At 44.8% G+C, this 15,588-nt stretch overlaps 1 long non-coding RNA gene across 1 annotated transcript in view; it reads right to left on the bottom strand.

The window, feature by feature from the left end:
• Positions 1 to 2,129: 2,129 nt before the first annotated feature.
• Positions 2,130 to 15,588, bottom strand: part of LOC142000873 (uncharacterized) — a 33,602-nt gene continuing 20,143 nt past the window's right edge. Inside the window, exons 2-3 of the long non-coding RNA XR_012642342.1 lie at positions 3,016 to 3,101; positions 2,130 to 2,510 (exon numbers count right to left, since the gene is read on the bottom strand). This is a non-coding gene — a long non-coding RNA (uncharacterized LOC142000873). The remainder of the gene's footprint in view (positions 2,511 to 3,015; positions 3,102 to 15,588) is intronic.

Below are 15,588 nucleotides of genomic sequence, written 5' to 3'. Positions count from 1 at the left end.
CTTGAAGGGGGGTTCCAAAGAGGATGGAGCTCGGCTGTTCTCAGTGGTGGCAGATGACAGAACAAGGAGCAATGGTCTCAAATTGCAGTGGGGGAGGTCTAGGTTGGATATTAGGAAACACTATTTCACTACGAGGGTGGTGAAGCACTGGATTACCTAGGGAGGTGGTGGAATCTCCATCCTTAGAGGTTTTTAAGGCCTGGCTTGACAAAGCCCTGGCTGGCATGATTTAGTTGGGTTGGTCCTGCTTTGAGGAGGGGGTTGTACTAGATGACCTCCTGAGGTCTCTTCCAATCCTAATCTTCTATGATTCTACTATGATTCTATGAAGAGTCAATGGTTGTAAAGGATATATTGGGGAAAGAGCATGGCAATCAGATGGTGGTTAAGTTAGTGCAGGGCAAATCTCCAAAGATTTGATTTTCAGTTGAGATAAAAGTTCAGGTCCCAGACTAACGGAATTGGACACATAACGTAGCATATAGTCATAGGTGCAAATCTGTATACCTGATTTTGTTTGTGTGTGCATTACTGTGACAGTCTGTGCAGTCATGATAAGTGTGCACATAACTGACGAATAAAAGATTTAACCAACCCTCTGCACAGATACCTGTGATAACTAGGCATGCAAATTAGTGCATTCAGGTCTGAAAATGCCCACGCACTTTTGCATGTGCAGATGCAGATGTGCATTTCTGAAAATCTGGGCCCAGATATTTATCCAAACATATTGAGTCTGCAAAATTGGTCTGGAAAGCTCCTGGAAACCAGTTCCCCCTCCGGCCCCCCATGAATTTCAGTTCCAGAAATACAGCAGCTTGACAGCATTTTGGCTTCCAATAACAGCTGGAAGCCAGAAGTGAAGAAATTAACAATAATGATAAATAATAGGTGGGAAAGTCATTGAAACTTTTTTTGAAATCCCAACAAGATTCCATTCGGGATCTGATCTGAGTTTGAGTGAAGGTTCAGGTCAGTTCTCCTGTTATATTAACCAGTTCACCAATTCCGTGTCCTCTGTAAGGTGTGCCTGCGTGTGGCAGGGTCTCTGGGAACGATACAAAGAAGCTTATTTCGATGCACGTTTGTAAGTGTAAAAGAGCATCAAGGCAGCTCTTCTCTCATGGTTCCCCATGCCCTTTGCGTAGCACTGATAAGAAAATTGAAAATACACAGCAGATTAAGATATGTGCTTTCCATTCTGATAACCATTATCTGATCTAAATTAGACACAGTGGGCCCAGCCATAATGAACTGGCTCCTGCCTCCTCTGTTCTGTTCACTTTTATCTTACAGTGGTTGGCCTACTGTATCTCTAATCCTCCCATCTTTTCATTTTACACTTCCTCTTTCCATTAAAAGCTTTACCTCCGCAAAGCCCCGGACGGCAGGAATTCAGAATTAACTCCGGATGTTTCCCGGTGTAAGCCACTGCTGCTTAAACCTGACCCCCACTTCTGACAGGCCTGCAAAGCCTGATAAACCTGTGGTAGGAGGAGCAAATGTAGAGCCCTGCCTCGGTAATGGGTTGGAGGCGCAGGGGGGGGGGCGCAGGGGGGCAGGGGGAGCTGTTTGTGGGAGGGCAGGAAAATTCTTTGATAACCATATGGCAATGCAAGAGAATGTCACGCTGGGAGCTCTGGGGTTAGCCAGAGTGATGGCCTCTTATTGAGCCTGACAGTCCTTCATTTAACACCCGTGTCCAACTGGCATGAGAAGAGAATCACGACCATTGGAGATTTCAGGACCTCACCTTCCGAACAGAGACGCTCCAGTGGGTATTTCTCACCTACAGATCCTCCTCCAAGCAAAATGGAATGACTGCTCGTGCTGTGGAGTGTTGTCCCTCTCCAGACACACAGAGCAAAGAGACGCTCCTTGCCTGATTTCAGATTAGGAATTTTTAAGGTACCTAGGTGCCTAAAGATGTGGCGAGGCCCCTGTGCTGCTTGATGTCACTTTGGTTTCAATGGCAGATGCTTAACCTGCGTAGGCACTTTTGAAAACCCCACAAAGTGCCTACCCTCATCTTTGGGTGCCTAAATATCTTTGAAAAGCAGGTCCCAAGAACCAGAAAGAATGAAAGCAAAGACTACATGAGACAGCAGACAGTGTTTATGGCTCCTCTGACAACTTGCAGTCATTTGAACACAAAATGGCTGCCCGTCTCTGCAGACAGCTGAGTCCTTGGAGGTTTAAAGGTACACAATACAGAAAGCAAAGGCATCACAGTTGCATGACTAAATATGCCACAAGGGAGATCTCAGACAGGTAGATGTTTAGTTTGCACAAGCATGTGAAAGTTTGGATGTTTCTCCAAGCCTTTTCCCAACTTCCTGGGCTTACAAATTCAGATTGGAAGCCTGATGTCCATATTCTTTCTTGTGAGACATCCGGAATGCCCAGCTTCCCGTCAGGCGGGAGGAACTTACCCTGAGCATGGGCTTTCTTGTGTTATCTTAGTACCTCCTGCTTCCAGTTCCAGCCATGACAAGGAAGTACAGGGACAGCTGGGAAAAATGACAAAGGACAAACAAAATGGTAATTAGACTTGTATTGGGTGGAAAAGATTCAGGTTCACATTGGACTTGGCTGTCAGGGAAAGGGTGGGGGAATCTAACTTTGGACCTTGAGCCCGGTGGCCAAATGCTAAGATTGCAGCAAACACTCTCTGTGGAGTACTAAAATGTCCTTGTATCTTTAGGTTCTTCCCCCTAACTCCCTTCCTGCCCTTCCGTGACTCATACGGTTCTATCAACACCCTTCCCCTACCCCCTCAGCATAAATAAAGGAATATAAGATCTTCTCTCTGTTTCTTCCCACCCCACGATGTAAACGTATGCCAGGACAGCCCCTTTGCTCTCCCAGTGGAGGTTGCCAGAGTGATTCCTAAGAAGAAAGCCCAGTGCTCTTTGCCTCTAGGCACAGTGGGAAGATCTACGGTCAATCCACTGAGCCAGTGGTAGCCCCCACAGCCCCGTACGTATTAGAGTTTCCGCCTGCTCTCTCATTTACCAAGGTGGCTGACATGTGGCTGTGTGAAGAAAGAGTTAAAACGTCCTCTTGAGAAACAGGATCTGCAAACATTAACATTGTTCCACCTGAAAAGCACAAGAATAAATCAGAAAAGGGGCAACGTGCATGCAGAGAATGAATAGTAATAAAAGTGATGTGCAAATGTGCCACAGAAAGGTAATTACTTTTCCCTTCATGGCTTACCCATTACAATCTCTTCTTGGGAGTTTGGGAAACGGGATTAGAATGAGGAATTTGTTTTATCTGGAGTGTAATCTTGAGCTGGGAGGTAACTGCCCTCCGTTTGTATTCGTCTGCGTTGGCTCCTCAGCCAATGAAAGCCATTAACCTTCCTGCTACCCCTGTGAAATGAGCCTGCAGGAAGCTGTGGGGAAAGTGATATATAGCACACACGTCACCCAGCACATCTGCTGTCACCAGAACCGTGTGGGTGCAATTTGCAGACCTCCCCGCACAGAAGGAAAGGATCGGGGCTGCCAGGAGCTGCCTTTGCTGATGGATTATTTTGTCACATGAATCACATTGTTGGTGGAATCAGCCACAGCTGCATGAAAACCAACCAGCTCACTGCTGTCCCATCCCACGTCAGTCTCGCGGAAGCTGAGGGCGAGCAATATGAATGACATTGCAAAATGATGCTCTTTCTTTTAGAGAGGAGAACTCCTTGGGTCCTTGTATCACCTCTCCCCCCCCGACCACCACCCATCCCTTCAGAGGGCCCCGCAGCAGAGCCACTACGGCTATGGTTCAGAGTGTGGTTGGAGACAGGATACTACAGGAGGCAGACTCCTGGTCTGATTCAATATGGCAAGTCTTATGTGTCAGCGTTCCCAGGATGGCAAAGCACCCAGTAGAAGAGAAGCCCTGTGTGTTAGGTCTCAGTGTTAGCATACATCTGTGAGATCTGTTGCACTGAACTAAAGCACGACCTTACTTTTAGGATCATGTTCACACATTCAGTCCCATCAAGTATCTCTGTAAAATTTGTAAGAAGAAAAGAAAATTATCTAAAGCAAATGAGTTTTTAAACTGCTGATGAATCGAACTGAAGTGACTTCAAAATTATTTTTCACTGTGAGAGGAAGCAGATCTTTGTGAAATGACTAGGACAAGAAAATTTCAACTTAAAACTTTTGGAATGATAGCAAAACAGTATATCTATTATGTCCTTACATCTGTACAGAAACAAATAGACGTATAGTATTACTGAAGAGAATCAACACAGTGAGATGCTTTGTCATCAAAAGCAACCTCTTGCTGACAAGCTAAATGAATGTTATTCAGATGATAAAATCAATTCTGCTCTCTATTTAAAAGCCTTTAAACCCAAGAAAGGTGATCTGTCTTCTTTATCGTAGCTGCGGGTTGAAAGGAATGGTGCCATATTAAAAAAAATCTGCTGGTGGAAATCTAAGGGCCATTTTCATAACATCAACATAACTTTTTGTGTATGTAGGAAAAGAGTGAGGAAAGGAGCATTGCTTTGACTGACCTCTGAAGTTACATTAATCTTCTGGAAAGTAAAAGGCTTTGATTAACCCTTACAGCGAACTTAAAACAATTGGTTAAGTAGCATCTTCATCCCTGGCAACAAAAGTCCTCTAGTCATGCACCGCAGGAGCAGAAATGGTGCAGGATTCCCTCCACCAATCTGCTCCCATCTTAGCTGGGAGCAGCCACCTGTAGGAATGAATATTGCAGCTCAGTCTCTGTGGCCCATCTAGTCTTCAGCGTCTTTGCTGAGGTAGCCAAAGGAGGAGGGAGGGATGTCTGTTAAGTGCAGTTGAAAATGACACAGGAGTTCACGGAGTTGGAATTTTCTGACTCTTTTTTAAATGATGTTTAATATTTCAGCATGTTAATTTTGGCTAATATCTGCGGAGAGTTTTTAGTAGCACTGTATCTGAACACACCGACTCGTTATGACTTGTATGGAGCACTTCTGTGTCCCCCATTGTGGTAAAAATTGACATTGCAACTAGAGCTGAGCAAATCATGGAAAAAAAGTCTGACTGTTCTTTAGAACTGAAAAGTGAATTAGAGAGTGGACATATTTGCAACCCTTTTGTGAGCACTTTCCAAGAATATTTAAGTGCCGGAGCTTTATTAGCCAGAATGCTTGCAAAAAACAAATTTTAAGCTTGAATGCCTGAATATTTCTTGACAGCAAATGTTGCTTTGTACATTCAGCTGTAAAATACATGATTTGTGCTGTTACATAAGCCATCCTATCAGGAAACATAAAGAACAGTTTGTGACTTATGGAACCAACCAACACAGTGTGAAGTATGAATATTACAAAGCAACACACCTTTGGAATTCACTTGCTGTTGGTTAGTCACATGGACTGTTTCTGTTCATTGATTGTTTGACACATGTAACTAACCAGAGCAGCCTTTATATACAATGATGTTGGTGGGTAAGTAGAAGATGATCCAGTAAGAGAACAGAAGCATGGAATTACCAGACAGTACACATTGTAATGTTCCCTGGAGAAATTAGGAAACAGTTATGAATCCATTTGAGAATTTCACTGTCTGTTCACAGGCTTTTCACAAACAAAGACAAAATGAACTGTTTAAATGTTTCCCTCTAATGATCTGCTCAGGTCTAACTGAAACCATCCAAGTACTGTGTCGTAGGCACAATAACATCCTATATTCTATACCAGCATCTCGTAGCTCAAGGAATATTTTTTTCCTTGCTGAACTTTCAAGTTCCAGGGTGTAGGAATACAAGACACAACGTTAGTTTGGTGTGAGCAGCAGGAAAGTCAGAATCTGTTCTCTCTAAAAGAGAACTGGAAAAATTCATGGAGGTTAAGTCCATTAATGGCTATTAGCAAGGATGGGTAAGGAATGGTGTTCTTAGCCTCTGTTTGTCAGGGGGTTGAGATGGATGGCAGGAGAGAGATCACTTGATCATTACCTGTTAGGTTCACTCCCTCTGGCAGCTGGCATTGGCCACTGTCGGCAGACAGGACACTGGGCTGGATGGACCTTTGGTCTGACCCAGTATGGCCATTCTTACATTCTTAAATCTCCCACTGATATCAATGGGAAGTATGCAGGTAGCTGCAAGGCCGTGCACAAGCTTCTTATTCTGCATAGCTGATCATTTGCTTTGGAGGGCCAGACCTTGCAGTCAAAGTGCCTCAGTCGGCATATCGGTATTTCTGGGTTCTGTACATTTACCAAGTTTATAGCAATTCATCCTTGAGTTTTCTGCTTCAGCATGTTGCCAGGAGAGACACTGACAGATAAGAGAGAACAATTGCACATAACCTCAATTGCCCAAGGATAACAAGGCCCAGTAAACCTTTAAGATATTGGTAATATTTGTATCTATTCAGCTTTTTCAGGGCTAAAGGCAACAATTTGTATCCATTAAGAGTAGACAGTTGGATGTAAAGTTGAGTCCTGGCATGCACCTCAGCCCTAGCTGCTTCTTGATGGGTGCCATATATCAAGCCATACATACTCAAGGATTTTGCCTGCTGCTCATATGGGCATTTAGTCTCAGAAATGTCATTACACTCTAACGAGCTGCTTTGAAGCACCAGCTCTTCAACCTGCCCAGCTGCTTCTAGGGCCTTTATTGTTTCACTGGAAAACCATAAACACACCGAAATTCCTGAATTGAACTGAAACTCTGGCCTGCAGATGATGCAGCCTGGTATTCTGCGGCTGACTGATTAAATGGGGAAGGTCACTTTAACAATATAACATCTTGAGCTGACAGGCTGATCATTGAGTCATATCCTTAAATCTCTTCAGTTAATTTCTTTGCAGCACTCTTCAAGATTTGAAAATCAAAACCAAACTCAAACCCTGATGGATTTATCCTCTGGAGTGTTCAGCATTTTCTGGGTTTCCCTCCCACTGTGCTAAGATGTCACACACCATGGCCACGACTTGACAAAGCATCCCTTTTTAGGACAGTAATTAAGTGCTGTCCTGAATTAGGAATGGATTTAAGCACATACTTAAGTGCTTTCCTGGATTGGGGCCCATTCAAGTATTTTAGCAATTAAGCACATGCACCAGCGTTCCTGAGCAGGATGCATTGTTGCTCTGGGTCTGAGTGCAGTAGATGACTTTCCCTGGAGTATGAGGTTAAAGTGACACTGTCAAGGCCCCAGATTGAGGTTTGTAAAAAATAAAGCCAAGGGTTTAACGAAAGTTAATTTGAAACGTAATATTTCCACAACTGCTTTTAACGTCTGTGAAAGTAGCTTGATGTAATTTAACCATTGCCGTGCAGTGCCTTTTAAGGGGTGGCAGCGGCCTAATCTGTTTCAGTGTTTTTGTCAATCTCACCAGGTGCCTATTTGCATCTCTTAGACGTCAAAATTCCTTTGGGAATCTGGCCTTCTCTCACAACACATTTTTGTTTAGTATAGTTCCAGTTTGAATAAAGAAGGCAATAGGTATTGGGTAGCCCACAAGAACCAAGAAATGAAACAGACCAGTTTGGTTTCCTCATCTCAGATGAGCGAAATGTAAGAAGTAAGGCATAATTCAGTAGATTACATTTGTCGGATTATCTCATTAATGATCAGAGATTCTACTAAGAGAATGGATAAGGTAAATCCTTTGAATTTGTTCATCTTAATTTTGTCTCTTTAATTCGTACATTCTTATAAATTTTCTTCTAGCTCTTGCTAGTTTCCCAGATGCCACTAGATTTCTGATCAGAAGTTGTAATGCTTCCTTTGAGACATTATATATACCTTGCCTTTTGGGTGAATATTTGGCAGGTATATGGCATTAACATCAGTCTCGTATCTATCACATTGCAGATAGGTAAAGCCTCAGTTCATAGCTTTAACATTATTATTATTTATTATTCTTATAGCAGCATAAGTGTTCTGTCAAAGACAGCTCTCTATCCCAAAGTGTTTTCAGACTAATAATAAAAATAATTATTAATAATTAACTCTTCCATCTCTAGAATTCAAACATCCTTGCTAAGATAAGTAAGTATCATAGTGAATAATACCTACTTGCCTGGTTCTTCATCCATAGATGTCAAATCGCTTTGCCAAGGTGATCAATGTCATTATCCCCATTTAAAGATGGGGAAACTGAGGCACGGGGTGGTGAAATCACTTGCTCAGGATCACACGCAGGTCAGTGGCAGAGCCAGGAGTGACACCTAGGTCTCCTGACTCCCAGTCCACTTGCCAATCCACTAGGCCATGCTGCCTTCCCTTACAGCTGATCTGCTGTGATGATGGTACAGTTTTGCTCTTGTGCATTACCTGAGTTTGTTCACCTCACTGGGCAAGTGTGAGGCTAACCACTTCTCATGTTTTTCCTAGGGGAGCCAGTAGGAGGCATCATATAACTGATTTGAAATATGAGACTCTTAACATTGCCATTAGTTAGCAAATCATTGTTATTATTATTGTTGTTAGAATTAGAGAAGCATCTACAGACTTCAGCACCATACTGCTAAGGAAAGGTACACACACATAACTCAGTGGCAGTCCCTGCACGGAAGAGCACAACACAACAAGAAGACAATGACAAAACATGATAAGCAGCAGTCAGGGCACTGTTGTCAAGTGTTGTGTAGGGACCAAGGCAGGGTTAGTTTTAAGGTGGGATTTGTAGGGAGACAATGAGGTGGCTTTGTAGATGTTTCTGTGGAGCTCCTCCTTTGCCTAAGGATCAGCAAGGGAGAAAGTAGAAACGAGGTTTTTAGGAAATTTTGCAAATGGGCCATCAAGACTGGCATCATCTGTGGCACAGAGACAGAAGTCAACATGGCAATACCAATGAATGCATGTCAGTTCTTTCAATACTGCACAGTGCCTGCAGAGCAAACCTCTTGATGGACAGTCCTAGAAATGCAAATATAATCAGGAGCTATGCACATGGGTCAGAGAGAGAATAGACCCCATGGATCTAAAATCAGCATGAAACCTAAAAACTCACACATTTGGCAAAATATGTAAATTATTCTTCACTAAAAGGGATCTTGAAGAATGACTGTAGTGTGTACAGCACTGGATGGCCTTCCACCCTTGGAGGTTAGCCCCCCAACCTCTGCTGACTCTAAATCCTATGCAGTCGACTGGAAATGTAGCAGTGATTAAGGCTCTCAGACATGGAAGCAGAAGGAATGTTATTTTCTAGCGAAGTTCTGTGTCTCTGGAGCTAGTGATTGAGATAACCAGCAAATTAGCCTTTTCAAGAAGGGGTAGAATCCCTGCCCCATTGAAATCTCTGGGAGTTTTTCATTGCATTTGCTGTGCCCAAGATTTCATGCCCTCACCCAGGTGATGCAATCTCCTGCCCAGTCAGGACAGAATGGAAAAACAAACTATGCCATTCATTAGTTTTATATAACTTTTCTGTTGTTCTCAAAGAGCATCTCAGACAAATGTAAATCTATTATGCAATCTTCTTCTGAGTGAGTTAATCCCACCACAATAATTAGGGAGTGAGACAGTCTGTGCTATCAGCATATCTGTATCCCTGCTCAGACAGAAATCACTAATGCTTTTATATTCTTTTCGACGAGAAGGACAGGGACCAGATGGCTTTGGGAATGAGGTCTCCGCATATAGCTGGGAATTTTGCCTCCTTCCCCTTTGGAATACACAGATTCTTGCCTGAAGCCTCCTCATCCTGGCATCTGATTTTAAATCCTCTGAAGGTTGTCGATCTCAGGTTTGTTCCAGGGCGCGTCACGCCCACTGCAATGCTGGATGAAACCGTGGCTAAGGCATCGGCCCTCCATGTAGCTCACCTCATCAGGCATGCTGGGAGCTCCCCAGAGGAGAGACTACCAGCCCTGTAGACTGCTGAGAACTCCCACAAGCAGCACATAGCCCACTCATTGTCTCCCTGGGTGCCACAGATGACTCTGACCACTTAAAGTGGAATTATTTCTGGGTGGCAAACCATAGAGTTAAATTGGCGCTAAACTCTTTAAATGGAACCAATTATTTAAGTGCTAATGACTCTTCTGGAGGTCTCTGCCAGACAGTGGCTGACTAGAGCAGTTCAGGGTCTGAAGCCAGAAAAAGCCTATTGTACAGTGGCCACGGGAGGAGACTGAAGTGCTATTGTTGAAGCAGAGGCTGTATTAGGTCTCTAGTATTCCAGGTGTTAGAAAACATTGCCCATTCGGAGCTTGTCCCCTGGATTCCTCACATCGGATAGCCGCTCATTGACTGGTAATGCTCACATAAATGCTCTGAAATGGAAACAGACATTTCCAAAGCAGGGCACACCCAAATGCACAATGCGCTTGCACTTGAGGAGCCAGCAGAAGCGCCCATTCGGAGCTGCAAGCAGGCATCAAATCAGCAGCAATAACCCACCAAATAGCAATAACTCAGACAAACCAATGAGGATATTTAAGTAGATGCACTGCCCATGCTGTCAGCATTCAGTTGCCTTTTGCTTTTGCTCTTCCTTATGATATTCCCTAGCCTTCCCATGTGTCAGGGGGCATTTCTACGTGCGGTCAATCATTGTCACCGCAACTCTCCTCATTAATTTCTTAAAACAAAATTCATAACACAATGAAACAGTAAAGAAATCAAGAGTTTGTGCAAGCCCAGGCTCCTCAGAATTCAGTCACGCTCCCAACTGCAGTTTTTTATTTTTTAAATTGTTATTATACAGTTTAGGTTTCAATACACAGGTGAGGAAACCTGGGGGGCTGGAACAATTTGTACAGTGGGGGTGCTGAGAGCCATTTAACTGAACTGCAAACCCTGTAAATAATGGAAACCACTTCAAGAAAGGGCTGCGGCAGTGCCCTCAGCACCTCTGGAAAAAGTAGAACGAAGAGTTACCTTTGCCTTCTCAGAAATATTTTAGAGCAAAAATATCAGTCCTCCAATGCCAGGAAATGGAGAACCAACTGCTTAAAACAGCTCAAGATTTTCAAAAGCAACTAATAGTTTTGAAGGTCTCCACTTTTGGGGTGTCCTGATTTTCAGACAGTGCTGAGCACCTGCCCTTTTAAAACTGGGCCCGCTATGCTTACCTCAGGGCACCCGCAATCACTAGTCACCTTGGCCAGGGCCCCAAGAGTTACAAATCTAAATTTTGAAAAGTAGATCAAAGTAGTGTCTGCTGGTAAAGTCATTGGAATGCTGCAAAACCTCTAAAGCTACTGCAAATGCTAAATTAATAAAGCACAGTTACGCTTAAGCTTTACAAATGACCCTCTGAAATGTTTGCAGCTAAATACTTTCCTTCAGGTTAACATTTTTTGCTAGCAGAGTCTTATATTATTTAATTAATGGAAAAATTATTATGTTCCCATAAATTAAATTTTAAAAGATAGCTTTAAGTGTCCTTGTTCCGGTGTTTGTTTTGTTTTGTTTTGCTAAGGCTAGTTCTGTTTCACGTTCCTGGATCGTTTTAAACCCCGACCTAGCCATGTTAAAACAATCATTATATTTTTTCTTTCTCTTTTTCTCTGTTTCACAAAACAGTAAACACTCTTTAAACTGAAATAAATCAACGAAAGGCAGAGGTAGCGGGCTTACTGAATTAACTGAAAGCATGTGGGGAGCACACTGGGCTGGGAGTCAGGAGACCTGGGTTCTTTTCACAGCTCTGTCACTGACTTACTGTGTGACCTTGAGCAAGTTACTTCAGGGGAGTCTTTTGAAGATACAAAGGGCAGTGTGATGCCTACTTACAATCGCAGGGCGGGAAGAGTCCGCCTGGGTCATCGAGTCCAGGGCCCTGCTATTGCAGGCACTCATGTAATCCTGTTCTGAAACGTATCTCGCTCTATATTAAAACCAGTGAGAGGTTTGTTGCCCCCAACCACTCCTGCTGGAAGTCTGTTCTCAAACCTCACTCCCCAAAGTCAATGGCAGCTGGGCGTCCAATTCCCCTTTGCGCCTTTGAAAATACGCCCTTCTCCTGCCCAGGTTTCCCCATCCATAGAACAGGAATAAGGATACCTGGTATCCTTTGTAAAGTGCTTTGAGATCCATGGATGAAAGGTTCTGTGCAAGAGTGAAAACTATTTTATTATTGTTGTTTTTGTTGTTTATTTTGCCCATCTCTCCCCAGTACCCAGACTAGTAGTTAAATTCTTACAAGGTCTCTGTAGGTTTCCTAAATTCACAGAGAAGCCCTTGAGAAAGCTCCTATGTTTTACAGATTTGTCGTTCCTTTGCTTGCTCTAACAGTGTTGTTCCTTCATTTTGCTCAGCTTTTGCACTCCTTTTGCTAATAAGCAGCAAAAAGGTCTCTGCAGACTCCCAGACCTGCAACTGAGGGTCGTTCTGTGCAACCGCTGGACCTGACTGTCTCACTGAGTAGCTTTCACACATTCTGAATGACTCCCCTGGCCCAGGGGGGTTCCGATTGACCCAGAAAGGTGACCAGTCAGACAATGGAATGGAATCAGCAGGAACCAGACAATTAATCCCAGAAAGAGGAGGGGGTGAAGCAAAGTAGCCCCCTTTGGCTGCTCAGGCCTGCAGGTGCAGTGCTTTTGAGAGGAAGACCCTACTCCAAATATTCCTGAACTAAGTTGGCAGGAATGTTGTAGCTTTCATTGGTTTCTTGTTTCCTGAAAGCTCATAGCAGAGTCCTTCATGCCATAATTAATCAAAGGCATTCATTGCATCAAAGACAGTAGCCAGACTCCTTTGAGCCCTCCGATACAACTACAGGCAGCCTGGTAGTGGTGCCAATTTTTAGCTGCTTTGCAAGGCACTCAGGTGCTTTCAATTAATCAACAGCTCACAGAAAAACCCATCTGCCAATATCCACAAGGGTCTCACTCTGCACTTACTGACTGTGCCCCTCTGCGCATTTACCCAGCACAAGGACCTGTAGAGCCTCAGACACTTGTCATGGGACGTGACATAGGAGAACTAAACCAAAGATTTCCGCTGTCAGCCAGGTGCCACAGAGATTATAGCTCTGGCTGTTGTGTGGAGATAGCACCAGTGCTCAGCTCCAGCGCGGGGAGGGAGGGCTCTCCGTGTACGGCCCAAGAGCACGCGGTTATGCTGCCATGGGTGGTTCCCGCTCAGGCAGGCACAGGGGCCCTTGCTAGCCCCCGCTTTCTATTCATGGGTCAATTGTGTTGTTTCAAATCAATAAGCCCTCTCCTCTGACAGGAACCTATTGGCTTCCTCAACACATGTTCTTGTGTCATTGCTGTTCTGTATCAGACTGCTTGTTCCTGCCAGTGTGGAACAAGCCACTTTCCTTGCTGATGATGAATGAATGGCAGATGGGTCAGAGGTTCGGGTCAGAAAGCCTAGCTCTTTATCCAGCACAACCATCCAGCTGTCCTGACTCCTGCAAGCTCGGGCTGCAAAGCTCATGAAAACGTGCTTCCTGAGAGCATGGAGCAAACTCAGCCCGGCTCCGCATCAGCCGCTCGAGGGATAGTCCCAGGCATAGGGCCCCTCGCAACAGCAAGTGCGCCCCCCGCTTATGCCTGTGGCAGAGTGTGCCCCCTGCTTCCATTGTACCAGTGAGCCCTGGGCACAGCACAGCCCTGAGACGTGAGAGGTGCGGGCAGAGGCGGGGAGGAGCCAGGGTAGCCAGTGGATGTATTTGATTTAGCGACCTTAGCAGACTCTGGCAGCAAGTCTCCTCTGGAGCCTGTTTGGGATTAAACCTGCTCTCCTCTGGGTGAAACCCTCCCCAACCCCAGGCTGGCCTCCTGGGGTGAGTCTGCATGGCTCTGTGCCAGCCAGGTTGAATCTGGCTCTGTGTCTGTGGTTCTCCTTCAGTTTCTGGTCAGAAACTCTGAGATCCACACATGGCCAGACACATGCTCAGTAATAATAATGGGATAACATCTGCCTTGAGCTCTGAGGACCAAATTCTGGAGCCCTGTCAAAGCCTGGGTAAAAGCACCATGTGCAGGCTATGCCTGCCGAAGTGAGGGGGGGGCAGAACCCACCCTCCCCAAAGAGAAGAGCACCAGCACAGCTACGTCTATAACCTTCACACTTCACGGCGACGGGGCCCCTCTCATCCCCCCGATGCAAAGTTTAGCCTGTGGATCTGCAGAGTTGCAGCTGTAATGAACATGAACCTGTCCTTCCCCTGCCCCCATAACGCTCCTCTGCACTGCCAGGGAGGGGCAGCCAGTGGCCCCGTTCTGCAGCAAGCAGTGGGGCAGAGGAATTTTCACAGCCTGACCTCTAACCCCATCCTCTGCACGGCAGTTGCATTGTGTGTAAGGCTCTCTGAACCCCTGGACTAGCAGGATCTGGCCCTAACAGCTGGCCCGAGCTGATGAGCAATCGTCTGTGTCAGTAACCCCAGTTCAGTGTTCCAGATATCAAATGTTAAAAGGAGTTTGATGCAGATGCCAAATATCCAATAAAGAAGGAAATTCTGCTTCCCACTCCCTCCCACGCCCCCCCCTGAATCCAAAGCAAGAGCATCAATAATCCTCTAGTCCAGAACTCCATGTCCCCTGCGTGTTCCCAAACACACATTAGTTTTATTTTTTAGCAAAGGTATGGGAGAACAAACGGGTTTAATCAAAACCATCCCCACCTCCCATTGTTAATAATAATAATGTCATTGCAATATTAAGCCCGTTAATTCTCACCCTCACTTTACTTGTTTTTGTTTTTGCACTCTCGCGCTGTATTTTCCAATTTAATTAGTTTCAGTATTTTTGATGGCAACAGATCTTGGTTTATCTTTGCAGCTAATACTCCTAATTGTTTATCCTTCCTTCAGTGCTATCTCATTAACTTTATAGGCTACCATTTCCACTGCATCTGCAGAATTAATTTCTTCTGTGTGGTGAAGTTCAGCCTTAAAGTACATTTCTGAAACCTTTCCCCTCTGTCCTGTCTCATCCTCATGTGCCTGAAGGAAGTAAATAGGATCTTGAAATGACCATTCCCCTGATGAAAAACCTTGGCAATTCATCATTTTCATAGCAATCTGTGCCCTTTCCAGGGTCAGAGGTAGAATAAATGCAGAGCTGGCTGCAGATGTGAGGGCTGCTCATTAGCTCTGTGTAGATTTATTTATTTTACTCTCTCTGTTAACTGACATAACACGTCAGTCATGGACAGCACACACCCTGCTGTGGCAGGATGCCTCAAACCTGCCTGGGAGGGGCCAATTATGGAGAAGTCCAGTGCACTAGCCCATTCAGTCCTTGGCATGTTTGTTCCGGTTGCCAGTGGCAACCAGGAGCCCTGCAACCCTGAAATCTCATGCTACGATAGTCTTGGAAGCTAAGCAGGTTTGGACCTGACCTGCGATTAGATGGACGACTTGGGTAGTGGTATTGGTCATTTCCTCGGAGTCAGTCCTGACCCAAAGCCCCTGCACTGTGCTAGAGGCTCTAAGCTGCTGGCGGGGCCTTTCTGGGATGAGACATAAAGTTCTGGTCCTGACCACTTGCTGTTATTAAGGAACTGAACCTAGTGCTCTTTTCACAAATGTCCTGGCAAGATTCTGCTCCAGGCAAATCGCATTCAGCCCACTTGAAATCCCCCTGGGTAAGGTACCAGGCCGGAAGTATTCATTTCCCTATGGAATGTGGAGCTCAGAAACATTCCATAGGAAC

This window comes from Natator depressus, chromosome 18, assembly GCF_965152275.1.
Source record: "Natator depressus isolate rNatDep1 chromosome 18, rNatDep2.hap1, whole genome shotgun sequence".
In the NCBI taxonomy this organism is placed as follows: Eukaryota; Metazoa; Chordata; order Testudines; family Cheloniidae; genus Natator; species Natator depressus.
Note: the sequence above shows the minus strand (reverse complement) of the source record. Positions and strands in the feature narration are given on the sequence as shown.